Source organism: Artibeus jamaicensis, unplaced genomic scaffold (assembly GCF_021234435.1).
Source record: "Artibeus jamaicensis isolate MK-2021 breed Jamaican fruit bat unplaced genomic scaffold, CSHL_Jam_final contig_1930, whole genome shotgun sequence".
NCBI classification, from domain to species: Eukaryota; Metazoa; Chordata; class Mammalia; order Chiroptera; family Phyllostomidae; genus Artibeus; species Artibeus jamaicensis.
In genome coordinates, this window is record NW_026521392.1 from 1 (window position 1) to 16,764 (window position 16,764).

Genomic DNA, 16,764 nt, shown 5'->3' on the forward strand with positions numbered 1-16,764 from the left:
GTCCATGTGTCATAAGTTCTTTAGATTCTATATTTCCTACACTATTCTTGCCCTCCCCTCTATTTTCTACCTACCATCTATGCTACTTATTCTCTGTACCTTCTCCCCCCTTCTCCTCCTCTCAATCCCCTGTTACTAACCCTCCATGTGATGTTTATTTCTTTGTCTCCACTACTGATCTAGCTGTCTGTTTAGTTTGCTTTTGTTTTAGGTATGCTTGTTAATAACTGTGAGTTTGCTGTCCTTTCACTGTTCATCTTTTTTTATCTTCTTTTTCTTAGATAAGTCCCTTTAACATTTCATATAATAAGGGCTTGGTGATGATGAACTCCTTGAACTTGGCCTTATCTGAGAAGCACTTTATCTGTTTTTCCATTCTAAATGAAAGCTTTGCTGGATAGAGCAATCTTGGATGTAGTTCCTTGCATTACATGACTTGGAATACTTCTTTGCATCCTCTTCTTGCCTGCAAGGTCTCTTGAGAAATCAGCTGACAGTCTGATAGGCACTCTTTTGTAGGTGACTGTCCCCTTATCTCTTGCTGCTTCTAGAATTCTCTCCTTTATTTTAATCTTGGCTAATGTAATGATGATTTGCCTTGGTGTGTTCCTCCTTGGGTCCACCTTCTTTGGAACTCTCTGAGCTTCCTGGACTTCCTGGAAGTCTATTTCCTTTGCCAAATTGGGGAAGTTCTCCTTTATTATTGGTTCAAATAAGTTTTCCACCTGTTGCTCTTCCTCTTCCCCCTTCTGGTACCCCTATAATTCGGATGTTGGAATGTTTAAAGATGTCCTGAAGGTTCCTAAGCCTCTCCTCATTTTGGGGGGAACCCTTGTTTCTTCATTCTTTTCTGTTTTGTTGTTTCTTTCTTCCTTCTGGCCCACTCCAGTGATTTGAGTCCCGGTTTCCTTTCCATCCTATTCGTTTTCTGTGCATTTTCCTTCATTTCACTTAGTGTAGCCTTCATTTTTTTCATCTAATTTGTGACCAAAATCAACCAGTTCTGTGAGCATCCTGATGACCAGTGTTTTGAACTGTGTATCTAATAGGTTGGCTATCTCGTGGTCACTTGAAAGTATGGCTCTGGGGCTTTGATTTGTTCTTATTGAGTCATTTTTTGTCAGGTCACTCCTGTTATGTATAAGGGGGGGAGCCTTAGGTGTTCACCAGGGCAGGGCAACTCAGTCTCTGGGTTGTGACTCTGTATGTGGGGGTGGGGTCAGAGAGGGAACAGTGGTGCTTGTTCCCCTTTCTCTCAGAATTCAGTCCCCTCTGTTGCTTTCCACAAGCAAATTGGGCCCTTCTGGTGCTGGTTCCCAAGTGGATGGGCTCGTGTCCATTCTAGGACCCTGTCGTTCTCTCCAACAAACTCTCCTGTGAGGCTGGGAGCCTCTCCCGGCAGCTCAACCCTCTAAAGTTTTTCCAATTGGTGCTTTTAGGCTTTATTTCCTGGCGCTGGGGCCCTGGGTTGCGCAGTCTGTCTCACTGCCCTTTTATTTTTGCCTGGTTTATCTACACGCGAATGTGTGTCCTGGTCAGCCAACCGCCTTGTGGGCCTCACTGGGTTTTCTCTCCTGTACCTGGTTCTGCTAACCCCCACCTCTTCCTGCCCAGACCCCTCTCCTCTGTCTCCACCCTTCTTACTGGTCTGGATGAATGGTTCATTGTTGTCAAACTTCGTTCAGTACAGGTCAGTTTTCTGTCTGTTCTGGTTGTGTTTTTGTTTCTAAATCTTTGTTGTCCTTAAATTTGGTTGTGCAAGGAGGTACAGTATTTCCACCTATGCCTCCATCTTGTCGAGAAGTCCAAAAGTTTGACTTTCTGTTCAGTGCCAACTAACTTTCCATTTCTTTCTGAGCTTGATCCATTCAGACTGACTACATTTAGAGTCAATTTTAGATATTAACATTTTTCCAGAATATAGTCTATTTCATTCAGATATTCAAATGTATTAGCATTCAGTTGCTTGTAATCCTCTGTTATGATTTTTTAAAAGCTTCTCTATTTTTAGAACCTTCTTTTAAATTCTCAAATTTTATGATTCAAATATGAAAAATTATTTAAAGTTACTTAGTGAAGTGTATGTATCTCCAATCTTTTCCTCATCTGCCTAATTCTTCTCCTAACAAGTAACTACTATTTGTCTGAGTTATAATTGTGCATATACTCATATATATTATTTGTTTGTATGTCTCTATATCCACACCAATCAGTGTAAATAATGGAATGGTATTTTCCACTTACTTTTAGGTATTATAGGTATTTTAGTTATTTATATTATATTACAGGTATTTATACTATAGATATTTTCTCACAGTATTTTTGCATATTTTTATTTCAAAGATATTTGATTTGTCAAATTTTCTTTAGTGGAAGTGGTTTGAGAGGCAGCTTTTAAATTTCTTCAATTTCCTCTTTTTTTTAATTCATTGATTGTTACTTTTAACTTCATTATTTCTTCCCTTTTAGTTTTCTTATACTTGTCTTTTCCCCCTAAATTCACAAAGAGAATACCTTTTTCTTTCTTTCTTTATTATGATGAAAAATTTTAAGGCCACTACTTTATAAGTAGGTTGCACCTTCCTACATTGACAAATCTCAAAGGATTATACCAATACACATTATGACCTACACAGAGTATTCTCATTTTTAGTAAAATTCTTGCTGACTTAATAAGCAAACATGTTATTGTTTTATTCACACTTTTTTAAAAGATTCTCTACTGGCTTCTTATCAGCTGGTACAAACTATTATACTCAATTTCGTTGTTGTTTCCAACCAAAAAGGTCTTTCTTTCATCTTGACTCTTTGAACTATTGCTCCATTTGTCTGTTTAGAGCCAGAGTTCTTATAGAATGCCTCCCATTCTTGTCTCAACCCAAATGAACTCTGGCTTCTGACCCAGGACTCTATGGAAACCAATATTCATACCAATGTCAATAATGACCTCCGAATAACCAGATCCAACGAACTCATGTTATTTCTGCTCTTTATAGCTCTCAGAACATTTGATGTTGTTGACCATCCCTTTTGTCTTGAAACTTTTTTTCCCCTTAGCTTTCATGACAATATTCTTTCCCCCATTACGTGGCCTCCGTGACCATTTTTTCAGTCACCCTTCCTCCTTTGCCCCCTAAACATGAGTGTTGTGGCTACATTCTCTCTCTCTGTCTCCTCTTCTTCTCTCTCTCCGTCTCTCTCCCTTCCACCTTGCTTACTTTCACAGAATGGAGGTTATCAAGCATGAACTGGGATTTTCACTCTCCTGACTCTGCCTCTTCCCCTGCTGTTGTGGATAACCCTCACTGCACTTGGGAGCCACTTTCCCTGCCTCCTGCAGGATCTGGAACCATGTGTACTCCCTCCCTCTATCCATGTTTTCAGCCTCTAACCTCCTTCTCATTGGCTATAACATAGGCTTGAACCTCCATTTTTTTAAGAAAAACAAACCTCTCTTGACCTTTATCTAGATCTCCCTTTACTTATGACTACATATCTTTCCCTTGTTTCATAGCCAAGCTTCTTGAAAGTGGTACATGTTCACTTTCTCTCCTCCCCACTTTTTCATTCTGCATCATTGCAGTGAGACCTCTCCCTCCACGGTTCCACCAAAACAGCTCTGGTAAAGGCCACCACTGATGTACTAATTGGAAAATCCCTCAGCCTCTCTTCCACCTACAACTTGACCTCCCTGCAGCCTTAGAAGTAATTTACCACTCCCTTTATTTCAAAACCATTCCTTGACTTCCATAACAAGACTGTCTTGTGCTTCTCCTGTCTGGCTGATTATTTCTACTCACTCTCCTTTGCAGCATTCCCTTTGTCCTCCCACTCCTGGTGTTCTTTGTCCTCTATCCTTTCTTCTGTCCTCTGAGCTTTCTTCTACTTGCTCTCTTCCCCCTCTCCCCCTTCCCTCCTACTCACTCATCTCCTCCCTTTGCACATTCTCCTTAAGTGATGTCTCCACTGTACTTCCATGGCTCTCTCTATCACCAGTTGGCCTAGACTCCCAAATCAATGTGCCCAGCCTGACTGTTTTACTGAACTCCAACCCTAGATTGTCTCCTGCCTGCTCAACATCTCCACTCTGGTGCCTCCATCCAAAACACCATAAAACTTGATTCATTCAAGATGGTGGGCAAAGAGGGCAAAGAAGGTAGTACTAGTAAGAGAGAAAGAAGAACAAGAGAGGGAGAGATGTAGAAAGGGAAAAAAACTATTGTAATTCTATTCTCATGTCTCTCTTTCTTTGTCCAGCTGTATCTAGGACACTGGCCACCCCCATTCCCACTTTTCTTCACCAGAGCTGTGGTTCTGGGAATTTGTTAGGGATACAAATACTTGGGCCTACTGAACCAGAAGCCGAGAGGTGGGGCCCAGAAATCCATGTTTTAATAAGCCCTCCAGGTGATTCTGTGCCTGCTGAAGTTTGAGAGCGCCTGCGCTAGGAAATTCCCTATTCATCCTTCATGGACCAGTGGCAGTGTTACCTCATTGACAGAGCCCTCCCCCACCCCTCAGACAAAATTAATGACTTCCTCTTCTGTTTTTCCATAATACTTTATCCATGCCAATTATATAGAACTTGTTCTATTATAGTTAGCTCTTTAAGAGTCCTTTCTCTCCCATAGATTATAAAGTCTAGGGTTATTATTGATCTTTTCATTTTCAGTGCCTGGCATGAAGTAGACACGTTACAGTATCACAAATTACTTACATTTTTCTGCTCCCATGACCCCCTTTTCACTCCCTACTTATCCTTTATTTTTCTTTCTTGAACCTGGTTTCTGGGTATTAAATCATCAGAATGAGATCCTACCATCTAAAAGCAATGTTTTCATTGGAGTCAAGCTTTCAGCCTCTTCATACCTATCATTCAGGGTTCAAAGAGAAGTGGAACCACAAATGGAGATGTATAGGTATATAGATACATGATTGGTTGCAGAGATTTGAACGTAGGCTTTTGTAGAGCTGGTTAAACTATCTGTGCAAGGCTGTTGTCTTCACTTTTATGCTGGCACTTGAACTCCAGTGGACAGGCATTTGGGAAGGGAACAATAGATGAAAAGTGGGCATAAGGGGCAAGCAAGGGAAAACTGAATTCACAAGCACACTGTGGATCTCATGAGCATGAGCTGGACCCTGCAAGGACAGACTAGAACCGAATCAGTTCTCCTGTCTCCAACCTTGATGAGACACAACGTCCCACCAGAAAAGCAGGTATATCCATCCTGATACAGCAGTCAGGGCTGTGGAAGGATGGTTCAAGGAAGGGGAAGCAGCTGCTGGTCCCATGGCTGCCCCACACTAGGAAGGAAGGCAACAGATAGCCACATGTGGGAGCTACAAAACATAAAGGAAAACCCTTCCTGGATTGGCTGGCAATGGAATTAGTTTCAGAAATATGGGTAAGAATTATAGGGGGAAGGTCAGGACTTCCCAGGGGAGGCAAGATCATGATTCTCAGCAGAACACCCTCAGCCACCAGTGAAAGGCATAATTATACTGACTATATTGTCTTTACTAAGATAAGATAGATTTTAGAAATATTATTTGTCAGAATGAAAAGCAAAGCTATCTATATTTAATGAGAATATCATCCATGCATTACAATTAATTGAGGGGTTTTCTTTAGTAAGTAGTGAGTGTAATAAAGAATAATAGAGTTTAGTAGAATGTAGTGAGCAAGAGCTTGGACTCAGCCACTTATTAGCTGTGTGACCCTGTGCAAAATATTAAACCTCTGTAAGCCTTTGTATTCTCATTTATAAATTGGCAGTTAATAATGGTTTTTATCTCATAGAGTTGTTGTAAGGACTTAATAACAGAATTTGTATAGAGTACTTGGCAGAATATTAGGCACAAAGTATATATATTTTCTTTAACTGCTGCCAGTATCTCATCATCATTATTGTTACTGTTGTTATTTCCTGAAGAAATACTTTTCAATCCGGTGGATTCCCAAGTCTCAATAATACTTTTGCCTACTCCAAATAAGTCACAGGCCAATTTATCATATAGAATCCAGCACTGATTGTCAGAAGAACTTTGCTCTACTTATTTTTATGCTTTCTTTGGATATTAAGATATAGTTGCTCTTGTCTTCTCAGCCCCAATCTCAAATGCATTCCTGCACTTTCCTGTAAAAGTTCCCTTTCCTTTATCTAAGAAATGGGCTGTGCAGTTTTTTGCCACTACCTGCTCTATCAGACCTTGAGTAAAGATGGTTTCGAAGCCGAGGGTGCAATGGCTAGAGCCCCAGCTACCTTGCCCATTTGCAAGGTAGCCTCCTGGCCCATTCTCAGGTCCTAGCAGGAAGGAATATAATGAGGTTAAAGTGAACATGAGGCTTTCCTGTAGCAGAGTTTAGGGACTTGTTTTATGAGTCCATGAAAAAACAGACTGATGTCCACCCACAGTCATGGGTGTCATTTTATAACCAAAATTAGAAACTGTTAAGCATTTTACTCCCTGAGAGAAAGGACTGAATATTTATTTTCAATAAACAATAAGAAACAAAGAATGAAATGTTATCTTTTCATTAAAGAGCCATTCTAATCACTTTCTTTATCCTGATTATGATTGAGTTTTCTCTACTTTATCTCCTGTAAATCTTAGGTGCCTTTTTATCCCTCTGTCTTCAATTAGGTTTTCTGCTTTGTGGCCACTTTAACTGCAGAAAAATTGTGAAGTAGAGTTCAGAAATAATATAATCCCTTCTGATTTTATTACTTAATTTCAATATTGAACACCCATAATGTACTTCCATTGACATATCCCTCTTTTAAAACAAAGTATATGTGTTGTATCAATGCACTGTTTTTTCTTCCTTTACCAAGCCCAAACTGACATTACACCAAATACAAAATACCCTCATCAAAATAAGTTGAAGGGTTTCTAATGTAAGAATTTCTTAATGTAAGAAATAATGAAAGAATAAAATGTGGAGGAACAAATATGAAGGACACAGGGATGAGAACTAAGGGGGGTGGAAATGGGAGGGAGGTGGGGAGCAAGGGGCAGGGGGGCTGGGATGGGAGAAATAGACAAAAAACTGTACTTGAAAAATAACTAAATAAAATTATTTTTAAAAAAGAATAATAAAATGTTACTTCTGAGATAACTTTAGCTTTTGCAGACTAATTTTGAATTACAGTTATGTTTTAGTTGTGTTTTAATAAAGTAGGTAATTTTGACCCAACCAACTCTTTCCTGTCATTCTTTTAACATTAGGTACAATCCTCAGGATCATACACTTGGCTATCTGATGCTCTTGGACAGTATACATATTGATTTCATGTATTAAGATGCCAAACTTTTTTTGTTTCTCGGGAAATAAAATTATGAGTACTGCTGACCCATAGCTGATTTCTGAAATATGTTCAGTGATGTTTTACTGCAACTTATCCTATCATGTGAACCATTTCAAGGATCTTTGATACTGTGGCCTCTCTGCATTGCTTGGCCTTGACCTGTTGTGGGTTTTGGTGACACAGCAAGAACAGGACACATCAGGCTCATTTCCCATTCCCAACCAGAAAACTCCTCTGGAAGAGACATGTGTTTGGAACATGGGGATGGCAGTCCTTCCTGAGGCCACTTGGCTTGTTTCTCATCCTGCCATGTCTATGTTACTGCAGAATACTGTAAACAAATAGCAAATTTAATCTTCCCAAGTGCTATCCATACATTACCACTTATAAAGGAAAACTCAGTGCTCTTCCCTTACCCAAGAATATAGTTCCCTCCAGGCCCTTTCCTGAGCATGTGCTCCAGGCTCCATGCAGGCTGGCTGAAGACACCTCCACAGCCTCACCACCCCCTCACATCTCTTCAACGAAGTAAATGCCCCATGTATCAGTCCTGCTGCCTCACAAACTCATCTACATGAAAATTTTCTCTTTCGTTTTTAGGCAGTTTCTCTTGCTTGATAGCCTTCCTTTGCCTCTCAACATCTTGCAATTCTATTCATCACCCAAGGCCCAGCTCCAATGCCACCCTTTCCACAGACTTGGTTTTAATCCCAATGGTCAGAATTAACCACTCTTGCTGTAGTAGACATAGGATTTTATTTTCACCCTGTATATAGGAATTATCAGGTTATTTCTTATACTGTAGTTACTTGTGTCCACATTTATGTTCCCTTGAGCCAAGTGGTCTTGCTTTTTTAAGTTTGTATATCTCCCATATCCTAGTACAGTGCCTTTTACTCATTCTTCACCGAATACTCATTGGGTGCTCTTCAATGGGCCAGGCCTTGTTCTACACACTGGGAATAAAACGGAAACAAAAATAAAACTCTTTGTTGTCACTTCATGAAAGAACAAAGTCTGTTAATAAAATAAATAGGTAAAATATACCAAGTACTGGGTGTCATGGAGAAAAATCTCCAGAACTCCCTGCAGGTAGTGCAGGGAATTCTGGAAATGATGAAGGATGAGGATGACTTAAAATGCCTTTCAGGGAAGGCCTCACCAAGAAGGTAACATTTTGGTAAAGATTTGTGGTAGTGAGGGAGGAGTCATGTGCATTTCTGGGATGTAGGGGTAAGCAAAGGGAGGGATCAGGAGTACCCAAGATCCACATGGACACCAGAGAGACCAGAGTCAGTGAAAATGGTAGATGAAGTCAGAGGAGAGGGCACTCTGATGTAGGGACCTGGGAGATTACTCTTATCAGGGAGTTGAGCTAAAGAATGTCATGATTTTATCTGTGTTATACAATGTCCTCTCTGGCCAATGTGGTGAGAAATACCTAGGCTTAGGATCACTTTTGAGTCAGGATTTCCTGGTGCATTGAATGTGGAATATGTGAGAAATTGATGTGTCTAAGGTGACTCTGAGGCTTCTGGCCTGAGAAACAGGGAGGATGGAGCTGCCATCAACAAAGTAGAGACTGCAGGTTTAGGGGAACAAGATCAAAAGAATATCAGTGTCCACTGACATTTAAAGTTGCCCACATATTGTTAAATTTAAAATGTCGCACATAAAAACAATGACACTGAAATCGAGAACGGGGACAGCGACTGGAGGGGAGAGGGGAGGGAATTTCAGGGGAAAAAGGGGAAGGATTTACAGGAACTAGCATAAAGGACACATGGACAACAACTAAGGGGGGTGGAAATGGGAGGGAGGTGGGGAGCACCAGGGGGGTGGGCTGGAATGGGAGTAAAAGACAGAATACGGTAGTTGAAAAATTATTTAAATAATTAATTAATTTTAAAAAACTTGATAAAGGTTAAAAAAAAATGTTGCACTTACACCCTGGCTGGTGTGGCTCACTGAATTGAGTGCTGGGCTGGGAATGAAAGGGTCACTGGTTCAATTCCCAATCAGGGCACATGCCTGGGTTGCAGGCCAGATCCCCAGTAGGGATCAGAAAGGAGGCCACCACACATTGATGTTTCTCTCACTCTTTTCCTCCCTTCCCCTCTCTCTAAAAATAAATAAATAAATAAATAATTTTTTTTAAAAATCACACTTCTACATATGGGTTGAAAAGACTGGGAGGATATACATTTAACTGTTAACTGTTTAGGGTGTGACATTAGCAGGGACATTGACTTTTCTACTTTCCAATTTTTAACTCTACATGTATATAATTCACAGGTCCAAGTGACATGAGGGGAACAAAAATGCTTAAGACTGGACCGAGCCTCAATGTGTGTAAAAAGAAGGCTGCAGGCCCTGGCCAGGCAGCTCAGTTGGTTAGAGCATCATCTCACCCTAACACTAAGGTTGTGAGTTTGATCCCTCACATATAAGAATCAACCAATGAATGTATAAGTAAGTCTAACAACAAATAGATGTTTTTTCTATCTTTCCCCCTCCCTCTCTGTATCTCTAAAATTAATCAATCAATCAAAGAAGAAGGCAGCAAAGAGCAGACATGGTTATAGTAGGGTGATTGTACCTAGTGAGTCTAGCCAAGTCCAAAGTCTAAGCTCTCAGCTTTGTAGGTTTCTTTCATCATTCACCTGGAGATGCTCAAACACTGAAGCCAACTCACAGTAACAAATTCATAAGACATTTCTAAACCAAAATAGAAATGTATTCACAATGGAATTAAAATAACATTAATTGTTCGCTTAGGAAAATTCTTTCTTGCAAACAACTTACTTCAGAAAACCATATTATAGGACTTCTGGCCAAGATGGAGGCATAGGTAGATTCACTTTTTCTTCTTGCACAACCAAAAGAAGGACAACAACAAATTTAAAAACAAAAAAACAACCAGAACTGCCAGAAAATTGAACTGTATGGAAGTCCAACAACCAAGGAGTTAAAGAAGAAACATTCATTCAGACTGGAAGGAGAGGTGAAGACAGGCAGCCGGGGTGGAGAAGACACATAGCAATGTGGTGGCTGGAAGACCAGGGGGGCAAGGCAGTGTTTGGTGGATGGGACAGTCCCACATTGGCATGCAGATAAACCCAGAGGAAAAACTGAGGAGCAAGACAGACTGCACAATTCAGGATTCCAGTGTGGGGATATAAAGCCTCAAAACCCCTGGCTGTAAAATCTATGGGGGTTGCAGCAACAGGGAAATTCCCAGCCTCACAAGAGAGTTAATTGAAGAGACCCACAGAATCGTAGAATGCACAAACCCACCCACCCAGGAAACAGCACCAGAAGAGCCCGAGTTGTTTGTGGTTAAGTGACTGGAAGCTGGCCAAGAGCCGAGCAAGTAGCATTGCTCCCACTAGAAGCCCTCCCCCACATACAGTGCAGCAACGCAGCAACATGGGTTGCCTTTCCCCGATGAATACATAAATCTCTGCCCCTTACAGTGTAACAGGAGTACCAAGACAAAACAATATGGCTCAAATAAATGAACAGATCAAAGCCTCAGGAAAAAATACAACTAAGTGATGAAGAGATAGCCAACTTATCAGATGCACAGTTGAAAACACTGATAATCAGGATGCTCACAGAAATGGTTGAGTATGGTCACAAAATAGAGGAAAAGGTGAAGGCTATGCAAAGTGAAATAAAGGAGAATATACAGGGAACCAACAATAAAGGGAAGGAAACCAGGACTCATATCAACTATTTGGAGCAGAAGGAAGAAATAAACATTCAACCAGCATAGAATGAAGAAACAAGAATTCAGAAAAATGAGACGAGGCTTAGGAACCTCTAGGACAACTGTAAATTTCCCAACATCTGACTCATAGGGGTGCCAAAAGGAGAAGAGGAAGAGCAAGAAATTGAAAACTTATTTGAAAAAAATAATAATAGGAGAACTTCCCCAATCTGGCAAAGGAAATAAATTTCCAGGAAATCCAGTAAGCTCAGAGAGTCCCCAAGAAGTTGAACCCAAGGAAGCATACACCAAGGCACATCATAATTATATTACTCAAGATTAAATATACAGAGAAAATCCTAAAAGCATCAAGAGAAAAGGAGAGAGTTGCCTACAAAGGAGTTCCCATAAGACTGTCAGCTGATTTCTCAAAAGAAACCTTACAGACAAGAAGGTCAAGTTAAAGGAGTTCATTATCATCACCAAGCCTGTATTATATGAAATGTTAAAAGAACTTATCTAAGAAAAAGAAGATGATCAAAACTATGAACAGCAAAATGACAACAAATTCACAACTATCAACAATTGAACCTGAAACAAAAATCAAAACAAACTAAGCAAACAACTAGAACTCAAACAGAATCACCAAAATGGAGATCACACAGAGAGTATTTAGTGGTGGGCAGAGGGAGAAAAATGGGGGAAAAGGAACAGGGAATAAGAAGCATAAATGGTAGATACAAAATAGACAAGGGGAGGTTAAGAATAGTATAAGAAATGGAGAAGTCCAAGACCTTATATGTATGGCCATGGTCATGAACTGAGGAGGGGTGCGGAGGCAGGCAGTGCAAGGCAGAGGGGAATGAAAGGGAGAAAAAAAAATGGGACAACTGTAGCAGCATAATCAATAAAACATATTTTTTAGAAAATAAAGAAAACCATATTATAGGCCAAAAGTAATTTGGTAAATATAGATTTCGAACAATAGGAGAGAGGATATTTCTATCAAGCAGTATTAGTTTGGTGAACTGCTTATTCTTTACTGTTGAGATGGTTTTTTCTAGAAAACTAACAGCCTCAAAATTAAAGCAACTTTTTTCCTTGTCCAGCACTATTCAGACACACTTAAGAATTCTAATGGTGCCCTGGCTGGTGTGGCTCAGTGTAATGAGTGCTGGTCTGCAAACTAAAGGGTTGCCGGTTTGATTCCAGTCAGGGCACATGCCTGGGTTGAGGGACAGTTCCCCCAGGCAGGGGTGTGTGTGAAGCAACCACACATTGATGTTTCTCTCCCTCTTTCTTTCTCCCTTCCCCTCTCTAAAAATAAATAAATAAAATATTTTTTTAAAAAAGAATTCTAACAGTTCAACTTCCTCCGTCTAAGAATCTGCCCTTAACTCATACCAGGCAAGGAAAAATTCAAGATACTAGGGGGATTGTAACTGATTTGACACTTTGATTAATGTGATATAAATTTGTTATCTGCAGAATGAGAGCACATTCTCTATTTTCTGATGAACTGTTTCTAAGAGAGACCAATTTCTCAGTTCATTCTTTGTAAAGGGAGTGGGTACTGAGAGCTGTGAAGGGGGAATTATAGGTACCAGAGCTGGGAAGGGAGAAGAAGGAACAAAGGCAGGTGGCAAAATCCTGAAAGGTAGAAAAGTGCTAATTGTGCAGAAACCAGGTAGTTAAAGTCCACTGGGGAAAAGACTGTTAGTCTAAGTGTGGTAACAGGAATGAAAGGGAGGAACTTGGGAAAGACTGTATGTGTGTCATGGGAGACAATTCTCCCACCTCCACCCTGCCCTCCCTCTCACCCTTGGGAACTGGGTGTCAACGTTTGATCCATCTTTTCAGGGAAGTAGAGATGGGCCACTGAAGGAAGCTGGCATCTGAACTCTGAAAGGGACAGTTGGGAGAGCAGAGCCCTGAAACCTTTGGGGAGCCACCTACGAGCCAACAAGGGCCAGCTCGTTGAACAGTTTAGAGTTCCAGTTTCACACCAGTACCTTCTGAGACTTGTGAAACATGTGAGATCACTTAGCAGCACACTTGGAAGTTGTGCAAATGTATTATAGATCTGCATGCTCAATATTATTGGTTAACAAGCTACCTTTATTAATTTTCCTAATTTTGTTCTTAATTCTGCAGGCACACCCTTGTTTATACCCTGTAGCCTTCTAAGTGCTTAAAATGAACACCTAGCGACATCATCTGTGGGACTGAGGGACTGAGGAAGACAGAGAAGGTTGAGAATTTACTAGATCGGTCCCAGGTGGTTTTTTTGTACAGGGTAATGTGTGAAATGAGAAGTGCATTATATCCCCTTTCACCAGGTGTGTGGAAGGCGGTTAACTACATTTACAAGTCCCTGGTTTTGGTGGTTTTCATTTCAGTAATGTAGTGGTTCTGAGTGTTCAGGGGAGTTCACGTTCTCAGGTGTTGATTAGTTCTTCTGGCCCTGGGAAGAACACAGTAATATCCAGTCTTCTTCAGCACCAGTCTGGACTCCACAAAGCAACCTCTGGTCTGATATATTTCGTGTGTGTGTGTGTGTGTGCGCGTGTTTTGTCCTTCCAAAGAAATCATCAGCGTAATTTCTCAGATACTGAAACATTTTTGTACAAGGTCATATCCTACTTCATAGAGAGAACATTAGAAGTCTAGCCTAGCTCTGACCAGTGTGGCTCAGTTGGTTGGATGTCAACAAGAAAAGGGAAAGGTTGAAGGTTCAATTCCCAGTCAGGGCAAATGCTTGGGTTGCAGGTTTAGTTCCCAGTTGGGGTGCATACAAGAGGCTACCAATTGATGTTTCTCACATTGATGTTTCTGTCCCTCTCTTTCTTCCTCCCTTCCCTTCTCTCTAAAAAGCAATAAATAAACTCGTGTGTTTTTATTAAAGCAGCCTACATTCTCTTTCAAGTTCTTCACTGAATTCCTAAACAGTCATCATTAAGCTAGAATAAATCCACAGGTCTACTTTCTTTTTTGAGAACACAAATGGGTTGAGCATCCAGGGATATTAAGACAACCTTTTATGCTCAGTACACAGACTACCTGCTTCCCAGCCTTCAGTTTTATTATTCTCTACATCCTGGCCCAAGCCCTCTACCACAACTATGCTCTGCTCAATCCTGGGCCAGGCCGAAAACCATTGATACTTGATCACCTCTTTGTATTTACTGGAGCCACAGGTACTCACACAGAACTTTATATCTTACTCCTGGCATTGTTCAATCCAGATATCTGGATTGAACGGAAAGAATAACCATGAACCCTAGGACAAACTGGGTCCCAATGATCAATATAAGTTCTACTCAGTGAATGTAGATTACACCAAAATGAAGAGAGAAGGTCCAGACTTCTAAATGTAATGTTTCATTATAAAGCTGCTTAGAATGAAGATCTTCCAGAAGTCATCCATACAGTTTTTCACTTAACCAGGAAATATTTCTCCTCCTAATGTGTTGGGGTTTACACTGAGTATTAATTATCTGAAACTTAAAAAAAAGACAGCCATTCATAATAATAGGCTTCCGATTATTGAGTGCTTGCCATATGCTTATCAATGAGCCTTTTGTGTTAACCTCCCTTAATCCTCATGGAAGACTCATAAGTAAGTACTATTATTATCCCCATGTTGTAGATGAAAAATTGAGGCTTGGAGAGATTAAGCAATTTGTATAGCTTCATCCAGCAACTAAGTGGTAGAGCCTGGATGTTGAACCAGAGACTCTGGATCCAGGACATGTGCTCATGGTTCCAGCTCTGTTTTGTGTTCCTACAATAATGAGAGTAGAAAAAATTACCATTTTTGCCATCACCTTTGGTGTAGCACAGCCACTGGGCAGCTGCCAGTTTATTGGATAAGGAGATCCAAGTTTACAGTTTGATGTTTGATGGTCTTATGCATTAGCCTAGCATCTCTCAGCCTTAGTGCCCTACCACTAGCCACATAAGATTCTACCTAAATTTCCTTCTCAGATCCCCATTTCCTGAACTTACTGAATTAATCTGTTCCTTGGGGATTTCTTATTTGCTCTGGTTGGTTTCATGTTTGGTTGTTTCTCTTCATGGAACCATGCCTGTGGTGTTGGTGGCAGAGTCTAGCAAGAGACAGCCAGCATCATGATGAGTCATTGTGTGTTTTAGCACTGAGAGCTGGGACTGTAGGCCAAAAAAAGGTTATTGTGATGTGATTTCAAAGCTGTGGACAAGGGACTTCCAAGCACAAAGATTTCATTTTCAGTGCGCTTGTGGTCAGACTGCCTTGTGGCTTTTTTCTGTGTTTGTTTTCTGCCTCAGGGATAAGAAAGCACATGAAATAATTGCTATACCAAAGGATCTAGAAAAGATTCTTCAGAAATGCTGAATCAGACATGTTGGGAGTAATCTTGCCATTGTCATCTACAAAATAACATTAGTCATGCTACCTAACTTTTTTATACCTTCCAGGATGCTGGGGATTTTTCTTCTGTGAGTATTCATTTGATTTCAAATCTATAAAATACAGATAGCTCTTTAGGAAAAAGTTTTACGTATACATTTATAAAACCTTTGTAAAGGCCCTGGCTGGTATAGCTCGGTGGATTGAGCGCAGGCCTGTGAACTAAGGGATCAAGGTTCGATTCCCAGTCAGGGCACATGCCTGGGTTGCAGTCTGGGTCCCAGCAGGGGATGCACGAGAGGCAACCATACATTGATATTTCTCTTCCTCTCTCCTTCCCTTCCCATCTAAGGATAAATGAATAAAAAAATTTTTTTAAAACCTTTGTAAAAATTATATGTAGAAGATTGGTCACTGCTAAGTGAGCAAATCATTTCCTGGCCTTAATTCTTCCATGCACTTGGAAAAACTGCCTCGTCACTTGGCACTCTTGGGTATCATATGATTCACCAGAGCAAGATTGTGTAAATTATTATCACCTATAGATACAGAGAACAAATTAATGGTCACCAGATGGAAGGGATTTGAGGGGCTGGGTGAAAATGATGAAAAGATTGAGACTTCCAGCCAAGATGGAGGCGTAGGTAAATACACTTTGCCTCCTCAAACAACCAAAAGAAGGACAACAACAAATTTAAAAACAAAAACAACCAGAACTGCCAGAAAATCAAACTGTATGAAAATCCTACAATCACAAAGTTAAAGAAGAAACATCATCCAAACTGGTAGGAGGGGCAGAGACTGGAATCCAGGGTGGAGAGGACATGCAGCAAGGTGGCAGCTGGAGGACCAGGTGGGCAAGGCAGCATCTGGCAGATGGGGTGGTCCCACATTTGTGTGCATATAAACCAGGAGGAACAATTGGGGAGTGAGACAGACTGTGTAACCCAGGATTCCAGCTCAGGAAAATGAAGCCTCAAAAACCTTTGGCTTTAAAAACCAGTGAGGTTGTGGTGGCAGGATAAACTCTCAGCCTCACAGGAGAGTTTGTTGGAGAGACCCACAGGGTCCTGGAATGTATACAAACTCACCCACCTGGGAATCAGCACCACAAAGGCCCAATTTGCTTGTAGGTAATGGAGGAAGTGTCTGAAAGCCCGCTGAGAGCTGAGCAAGTGGCACTGTTCCCTCTAAGACCCCTCCCCACATATACTACAACAGCAATGTGGGTTGCCCCTCCCTGGAGAATAACTAAGGCTCCACTCCTTACAACCCAACAGGTGTGCCCAAACAAAGAAATATGGCCCAAATGAAAGAAGAGATCAAAGTTCCAGAAAAACAACTAAATG

At 40.8% G+C, this 16,764-nt stretch overlaps 1 pseudogene; it reads left to right on the top strand.

Annotated features, from left to right (window-relative positions):
- Nucleotides 1-14,147: 14,147 nt before the first annotated feature.
- On the top strand, nucleotides 14,148-14,396 carry LOC119053244 (cytochrome c oxidase subunit NDUFA4-like; annotated as a pseudogene).
- Nucleotides 14,397-16,764: the final 2,368 nt, after the last annotated feature.